The sequence below is a fragment of the Ctenopharyngodon idella genome, chromosome 9, assembly GCF_019924925.1.
Source record: "Ctenopharyngodon idella isolate HZGC_01 chromosome 9, HZGC01, whole genome shotgun sequence".
Classification (NCBI taxonomy): domain Eukaryota; kingdom Metazoa; phylum Chordata; class Actinopteri; order Cypriniformes; family Xenocyprididae; genus Ctenopharyngodon; species Ctenopharyngodon idella.
The window spans coordinates 10,797,468-10,806,378 of NC_067228.1; positions in this window are offsets into that span (position 1 = coordinate 10,797,468).

Genomic DNA, 8,911 nt, shown 5'->3' on the forward strand with positions numbered 1-8,911 from the left:
AGAACTAATTTGGAGCATCGGTATTATGATAAGAATCAGTGATGACACTGATCAATGATTGTAATGAGAAGAGCAAAAAAATGACATCAAATGAGAGGGATAGTATTGGTAGAGGATTGTGGGAAGAAGAGCATGGAGCCAGGCATTGAAGAGGAGGTGATAGGCAGTAGGTGTTAAGTCCAGTGTTTGAGGGGTGTCATTTGATTGGTTGTCTGCGGGTTGAAGGTTGCAGTGCTATCTATGAAGGGCAGGGTCTGTGTGTAGCACTTGGCTTCACCATCCCAGAACTAAAAACACACAGGCAGTTATTTATAGCCTTTAATCACCTTGAAAATTCATGCAGCCTCTCTGCCTGAATACCACCGTGCCGTGTTGTTTATATCAGGAAAGCCACTCAATATGTTTGGGGCCCAGTCAGCACCAAGGTGTGCATGTGCAGTTAATGACCGCTGATGTTTTTGATGTTAGATTTGAACATTACAACAAATTCTTTCAACAGTAAAAATCATATTTCTGTCAATCATATTCCTGTCTTTTGAAGAAAGATGAGGAAGGCTTCTGGGAAGGCTTTCCACAAGATTGTGGATTGTTTTATTTATCCAGAGCATTTGTGAGGTCAGGCACTAATGTTGGACGAGAAGGCCTGGTTCACAAACTCCGTTCCAGTTCATCCCAGAGGTATTTGATGGAGTTGAGGTCAGGGCTCTCTGCGGGCCAGGCCAGTCAAGTTCTTCTACACCAAACTTATCCAACCATGTCTTTATGGACTTTGCTTTGTGCACTGGGGCACAGTCATGGTGGAATAGAAAAGGGCCTTTCCCAAACTGTTCCCACAAGGTTGGAATCATAGCATTGTACAAAATGTCTTGGTATGCTGAAGCATTAAGATTTTCCTTCACTGGAAGTAAGGGCCTAGCCCCACCCTTGCAAAAAGAAGTGTGCTATTAGTATACTTCTTTTAAACTAAAAATAAGAAAGTATACTTTCAGCCTACTTTTTATGTACTTCTCAGACATATATTTAAAATTACACTTATACTGGCAGAAAATTCTAAGTATATTTGGCCTATATTTGTACTCAATCTTTTGATTAAGATATACTTAAAAGTATATTCTAAGTATATTTGGCTTGTAGTTGTACACTGCGCAGTCGCTGTTTGGATTTAATTAGGCAAATGCTTAAGAGTCTATGGATGGATCATTATTACAGTGATTATTATTTTTCTAGCAATGTTATATGTTTGGCAACGGTTCTTTTAACCCTAAAAGATGGAGTGTGTAGCTTTTCATTTCTTAAACAACCATGTATTAAGATGTATCATGGCCATATTCCAGGATGACAATGTCAAGATTCAACAGGCTCAAATTGTGAAAGAATTGTTGGGAGGGAGCATGAAGAATCATTTTCACACATGAATTGGCACTGACCTTAACCTCAGTGTAAGTTTTTGGGATGTGCTGAAGGAGACTTTACAGAGTGCTCAGCTCTTGCATTGTCAATACAAGATCTTGACCAAAAAATGATGCACCTCTTGATGGAAATAAATGTTGTGATGTTATTTCCATCAATTTTTGGTCAAGATCTTGTATTGACAATGCAATGCACTCTGTAAAGTCTCCTCCAGCACATCCCAAAAACTTTCAATGACGCAGATGTGCCAATTCATGTATGAAAATGATTCTTCATGCTCTCTGAACCATTCTTTCACAATTTTAACCCTGGTGAATCTTGACATTGTCATCCTGTAATATGGCTATGATGTGTCTTCCTATATGGTTGTTTAAGAAATGAAAAGCTACACACTCCATCAATTAAGGGTTAAAAGAACCAGTTTCAGATATATAACATGCTAAAAACATAATAATCACTGTAATAATGATTAATTCATAGATTCTTAAGTATTTGCCTATTAAAATCCAAACAGTGACTTTTTTTTTGACTGGGCAGTTTATTTACTCTTTTGATTGAGTAGCCTATTAAATACTTTTTCAAATAGTTTTACATACTGTCTTATAAACTTATATGTTTTGGCATCCAATACAATAGATTTGTTTGAAAATATTGAGAAAACTACAAGTATGGACTTAAATACACTTAAAGAAAACTAGTAGTCATGCCATAAGTAGTTAAGTTTCCTACTGTTATGCTCATACTTAAAAGTATACTTTCATACACTAAAAAATGAAAAATGGGACAATTTAGTCACAAGTAGTATTGATATAGTACATTTATACTAGTACATTGATACTGGTATACTTACTACATAAATATATATATGAAACTAAGTATACTTAATAAAATTAACTTGAAGTATTTTTTTTTTTGTAAAGACATCCCTCCTTCACCAAACTTTACAGTTGGAACAATGCAGTCAGGCAGGTAATGTTCTCCTGGAATCCTAAATGTTGTATGTATGTATATAACATTTAGAAATATTTTGCTAACTTGTTCGTACTCTAGCTGCATTATAGAGCAGTAACATACATATTTTCATGCTCTAAGAAAAGACTTAAAAATACAACTGTAAATACTGATTATAAGATTGTAAATATACTGTAAGTCAGAGTTCAAATGTGTTTAAAATCATATATGGTATTGTATCGTAGGAATAGTGTGCATTGCAGTTTGACCTTTTGCCAGCTAACAGCATCTGTCACTGCGATTGTAGAATGACCCAGAAGACAATGATCTCTCTGTGAACGCACTCTCGCACCATTCTAGTTCAGTACAGAGAATGTCTGGACTTGTGCTTATATACTAAACAAGGGTCAGCATCTAAGGGCAAAATGGCAGTGACAGTGACTCTGAGTGAACTTACACAGGTCATGTCCATTCACAATGTGTGTGTGGACAGAGATCTGTTGTTTTGTTGAAAATGGGCTGTATCACATTGATAGTCACATTCTACATTGCTAGTCACACTTTCTACAAGCTTTCAAAACACAGATAGGCCGTCCTAAATTTAACAACATTACAAATAAGTCCTTCAAATTGAGCTGTATGGGATAACAGCTGTCCAAGAGCGTAATTCTGACTGACATCTTACATGAAGCAAGGCAGTTTTAAAGCTCATGTAGAAATGAAAATGTGAGAACTGTGGTGGTCATCCATACTGGTGCTTCTCACTTTAGTACAGCTGGTCGCTGTGTTCCCCCTCCAAAATAAACTCCTCCTCGCTCAGCTCACTCTCTGTTGTTTTATAATTAAATGGTGACATTAGTTCATATCATGTGATTCTAAAAGGATTCATCACACATTAGAGGGCCTAATCGCCACCTATAGTCTGCCTCTCGCCTCTGCCGCGGCTCTATCCCAGATGACCCTGCTGAGGGCAGCGCTTTCTTTATGTCCCCTGAAAGGACTGGGGATTGAGCCCAAACAAAAAAACCCACGAGGGTGAAAAAATGTTTTTACATCCGCCTGCCCTCTCGCCCGGCCGGCTGTGTGTGCGCTCAGGGTCGTTTTTGCTTTAGATCAATGGGGCAAGTTATTGGAGTCTGGCCAACTCTAACTGATGGAAAAGAAAGAAAAAAGCTGCCTCTTCAAAAAAAGAGGGTTTGTCATACCTGCACGTGCCTTCACAAAACAGCCTGTTCTTCTTGTTCTAGCCACTGATTTATCTCTCTTGTACATAATTTGGATTTTTGAACTGAAATGTTAAGCAGATTTGTGCCCTGTGCAGTACAGAGAAAATATCCACACACATAACGCTCACAAACGCAGGGAGGTGCCAAAGTTCACAAGCACACTCAAATAGGTGGGGTAACCTCAACGTGCTTTGCGTCACTCAAACAGGGAAAAAAAACAAACGAGAGAGACCACATTCCAGTGTTCCTGAAGCAGGGATCAGAGTCATGCCCACATGGAGAGCGATGGCCATTTATCTGGAAACAAAACTCACACCCAAATGTGAAAGAATTTAATGTCTGCATTCTGCCCCAGCCCGTCCTGGTTTAATTTTGGCTCCAACACGCGTGCCCAATGTAGGACGCCCCCAGCTGGATGCACCGCGAGGGACACATGCTGAAAAACACCAGCTGTGGTTTCAAAAGGGCTCAAACATTTTTACTAAACATTTCCAAAAAAGTCTGAAACTCTGAGATTAAAAATTTAAACCTGAAAACAAACCATTTTGGAAGCTTTAAATCAATGAAATGTTGTGATGTAAAATCAATAAGCAATATTTCTGGGTCAAACATCAAATATTGTGAACAAACACATGTCAAGATTTGGTGTCTAACCTAAAATAACTAGAACTTTTCCCCAAAATAACAACTCATTTGTGAGTTGTGAGTGGCAGCATGTTACTACGCAATTACTAGGATGTTCTAACTGGTTTTTAGCACATTGTTATGTATTGCTAAGTTGCTCTAATAGACCCTTTTCACAGACTGTGATGACGCGTTTTAACGGTCATCAATATTGTTAATACTGCAAATTACGGTAAAAATGACATCTTTCTCTCTTCTGACTGCTGTTATCAATCGCTCTCTATTTTTTTCCTCTTTTTGAAAGTTATGAAAACAATATTGTGGAGTTTTTCTTTTGCTATTTGAGCAAATGGAAACACACAAAAAATATATTTAATGTATTCTCTCATTCACCGCTATAGAATTTTACCCAACTATGTTGACTTCCGCTTCTAAAAAAAACCCGGGAATGTGAAAAGGGTCTATTGGTTTTTACGCATGTTACTATGCAGTTGCTAAGGTGTTCTGATTGGTTGTTTTCTGGCCCATATCAAAAGAGCCCACTGCAAAATCAATATTCTGGTCTCTAAGTAAGGTCATCCTAGTTTAGGTCTATATGATTTTTTTTCACCTATTTTATCATTTACCAGATGAAAATTTTGCTTGAGCACAAACAAAATAGTATCTCAAACTGCATGATTTCATGTCATTCATGTCTAGTACATTGGAGGATGAGTAAAGTGTCTTAAGCCCGAAGTGTCCCGCCGGCGGTACACTACCCCCCGCGAAAAAATTCATAATCAAATTACTAACCAAGTACTGACAGGAATAACACAAAATAGTTCCATGATCCAACCATTTTGTTCAACCGGAGTGTACCGTGGTACAAACAAAATTAATAATCATATTTTTCAAAACTACTGCCATGATCAACACCAAAATAGGTGTCATTTGAAAGCGTAGAGTCTGAACTTTACAATGAATGTAGCCAATTTGATTAACTCCTAAGTAATGCAGAGTTATTTGCAGAAAAAAAAAATGTTTTCATAATTTATGAAATAGCGTATTTTTATGTACTGCAATGTGCCAAAAACATACAGCTCAGATAATCATGTGTCATATGTCATTTGAAAGGTCTCACGGAGTAGAATACAGAATTTGGGCTTTGACTAAACTTTAGTGAGTTTTTGTACGTGAAGCCCCGCAAGACCCATGTAAATAATATACCGATGCACCATTAATATCACGTTTTTGCTCGTAACTTCATGAAACATGATTGTGGAAATTTGCACATCATTATTTACAGCAGATTCTCACGATTAAAATGAGTCCAACATCAACATAATCCAATAAATCGATCATGAGATATTCCTCACGGAATTACGACACATAAAACCCCACAGGCACACAGACGCTAGCTTTCACGTGGCATTTTCGCTTATAACTTCAGGAAACATTCATAGATTGTAGAAAATGTCACATCATTACTTACAGTGGATGCTCCCGATTGAAATGAGTCCACGAGATATTCCGTGAAGGAACGATTTTAAAAATGCCCATTAGGGGTTGTCAAGGGCTAAACAAAAAGGCTACCTTGGTTCAAATGCTGTAACTTTTGATTACTTTATGCTATCACCACAAAATTTGAATCAGGTGCAGCTCACATACAGAGGAACATCACCAAAAAAGAATTATCCCCCCACCTTATTTCCTTCATGAGATATTGCATGTCAAATTAGAAAGATATGTAAAATTTCCCTTGAACGCCTTTTATTAGCACGAGAATGTCCTTTTTTTTTTTTTTTTAATTTAAAAGTTTTCTTTCAAACCAACCTTTTGACTCTCCTTGCTATAGTTTTGGAGTTACGAGTCTTTACTTTTTTGTATGTCACTCAGAAAAAACAACTCTGAAAATGCCTTCAGGGCTTAAGGGGTTAGTTGATTTGTTTACATCCCTGAAACCAATTATAAGTAAAGTTGCACTCACATTTTTCATTGTTCTGCAAAATTTTGCAGACAAAATCCAGTCATTTCCAAAGGAATCCACAGGATGGGAAATTTTGTGTGAGGGCAAAATATTTCTCCATTCAAATTTTGCAACAGGTTCAAGTTTATCACACAGATTGCCTGTGTTTAGTAACAGAAAGCTGCTTGGTTTGAAAGTGACTTCTGTGTGAGCTGGTCTTCATACATCACAATTTACGACTACTGACAATGGAGATTTATGCCCATGAAAATTCCCTAATATATGACCAATAAATTATTGTTTGCATAAGACTGAGTGTTTTCCTTGGATGTTTGACAGGTAAAGGTGTTTATTATCTTATTAAATTAAGTTTCAAAAGTCAAGTGAACACATCATGTCACAAAAGCTCTCATTCCTGCAGATCTCCTCCTTCCACTTATACCTCAATAGTTCCACTGCTCTATAAATAGATCAGCATTCAGAATAACTCCTATTTATACTGAAGAGGGGAGTGCTGTACTGCCTATGATAACACTACTGCCTGTCAATCACAACTCAGGCAACCTTAGTGAAAACAGAACATCCGTGTCCACCTGGCAGCCATTTCCTGTCACATGACCATCCGCTGCAATGACCTTGTGCTTCCCAGCGTAGTCGTTGACATGAGACACCTGTTGGAATAAAGTCCATCAAGAGGCTTGGTCTGGGAGCCACGTGTTTGTTTGGGAGGAGATGATACCAATCATTGGTGCCAAGTGAGCTCATGTCACTCGTCTGGCAAAAAAGAGCTCATGTAGTATGACCCAGATAAATATAGTCTAACCTTACATCACAACAGCAGGCCAGGCTCAACTCTGGGACAATATGGTATTAAAACACATTGCTGGCCATGTGACTTTATTAGAGAGGCCTTCTACTATTAGCATAATGCAAAACATAAACACTACAATAGGTGTACCCACATTTGCAGTGTCTTGAACATGATTTTGCTCAATATATAGGTTTATAAATGGTAGGGGGTATGGGGGGTGATGCCAGCTTCTGCAAAACTCACTTCCAAAATGCAAGGGTGTTACTAAATGATTACATACTAGCCTGAATAAAATGAGCCCACCCCCAAGAGTCTATATATTCTGGCCACTATATACTACTAGTCAAAATTTTGGACATATTTGACTGAATTAGTTTTTTATAACTTGGTATTTTTCTGCAATATTGTTGAATAAAGTCGTTATTTTGTTTTTTGGCACACAAAAAGTATTCTCGTCGCTTCATAACATTAAGGTTGAACAACAGTAGTCACATGAACTGTTTTAAATATGTCTTTAGTAGCTTTCTGGGTGTTTGAAAGTGTAAATTAACTTGCTGTCAATGGAGGCCTCACTGAGCCACCATTTTTTGTATCAAAAGTATTTTAATTTGTGTTCTGAAGATGAACGAAGGTCTTACAGGCGTAATTAATGACAGAATTTTCATTTTTGGGTGAACTAACCCTTTTACCAAACAAAATTGAAAAATTAATGACTAGTTTTCTGAACCCCATGTATCCTCATCTGCCAGCTGTGTCAGGATAGTCCCAAAAAAAAAAAAAAAAAGCAAAAGAAAAAAAAAAAAAAAAAAAAGCAAACGGCCCGATTTTAAAAATTTATCGAGTTAAGGCCCTTTCACACCAAGGACGATAAATATATAGCTAACTATAAAGTTTGAATAATCGTTCCATGAGAATTGGGAGGTCCACAACATAACTATAACCACAAAGAACAATATCATTGGAATCATGGTGCGTTCAAGTCCTCCTGGGAAGTTTGTATTTACGAGTTGGGAAATTGTATTTAAGACATCAGGTGCATTCAAGTCACTTATGTCAGAGATTAAGATTGAAGTTCTCGTAACTACACAATTTTTTTTTTAAGTCACTGTAAACTATCATTGCGTATTATATTGTTATAACACAAAGCCATTATATTTTGCACAGGCAATTAGCTTATTTTGATGCAAATAAAAAAAGCCCAACAATGTCACAACTTTGTGGTGGCGTTCATGTACATACAACTCGTAAAGCCAGCTGATAAAAACCTCACCCGACTTTAAAGAGCTTAAGCATTAAAGTGGCAGATGACAACTGCAGAGCGCACTCATAATAAACAGAACGTTATGGTGTGGATGCTATATAGTTCATTACAGTTATTTTTAAAGCTCTCATTCTTGGTGTGAACCGGCCTTTAATCAACTTGCAAATTGCTTACTTGTACAACATTCATATATTGTGCTGGATAGGAGAAAGCATTAAAAAATTAGTTACTTAGTGCTTTTTGAGACAAAAATAAACTCTGCTTGTGTATGAATTAAAAAAAAAAAAAAAAAAAAAAAACAACACTAAAAAGAAACCATAAAAAAATTGAAAACAGAACAGAAAAACAAGGATCCAACACATATTGGTCCTCCAATAGCATGATGAATCTTGTGAAGTTTGAGATAACCAGAACTGTAATCTAAGGTGGCTTCTTTTAAGAAACTGAAATAACTTCTGGTTTAGATTTTAAGCATATTCCTCTAGAAAGACAGTGTAATTTACCTTCATTTTTTTTTTGTCTACTACTTGGCGTTATGATTTTATACTATATTACCATTATATTAAAAAACAATAGTAATAAAGTAGCAATAAAAATAAGCAAGCATGTACAAACTTGAATGATAGTGCAAATCATTCTATGTATTAATCTAGTGGATTCTTTCACATCTCCAATCATTCAGG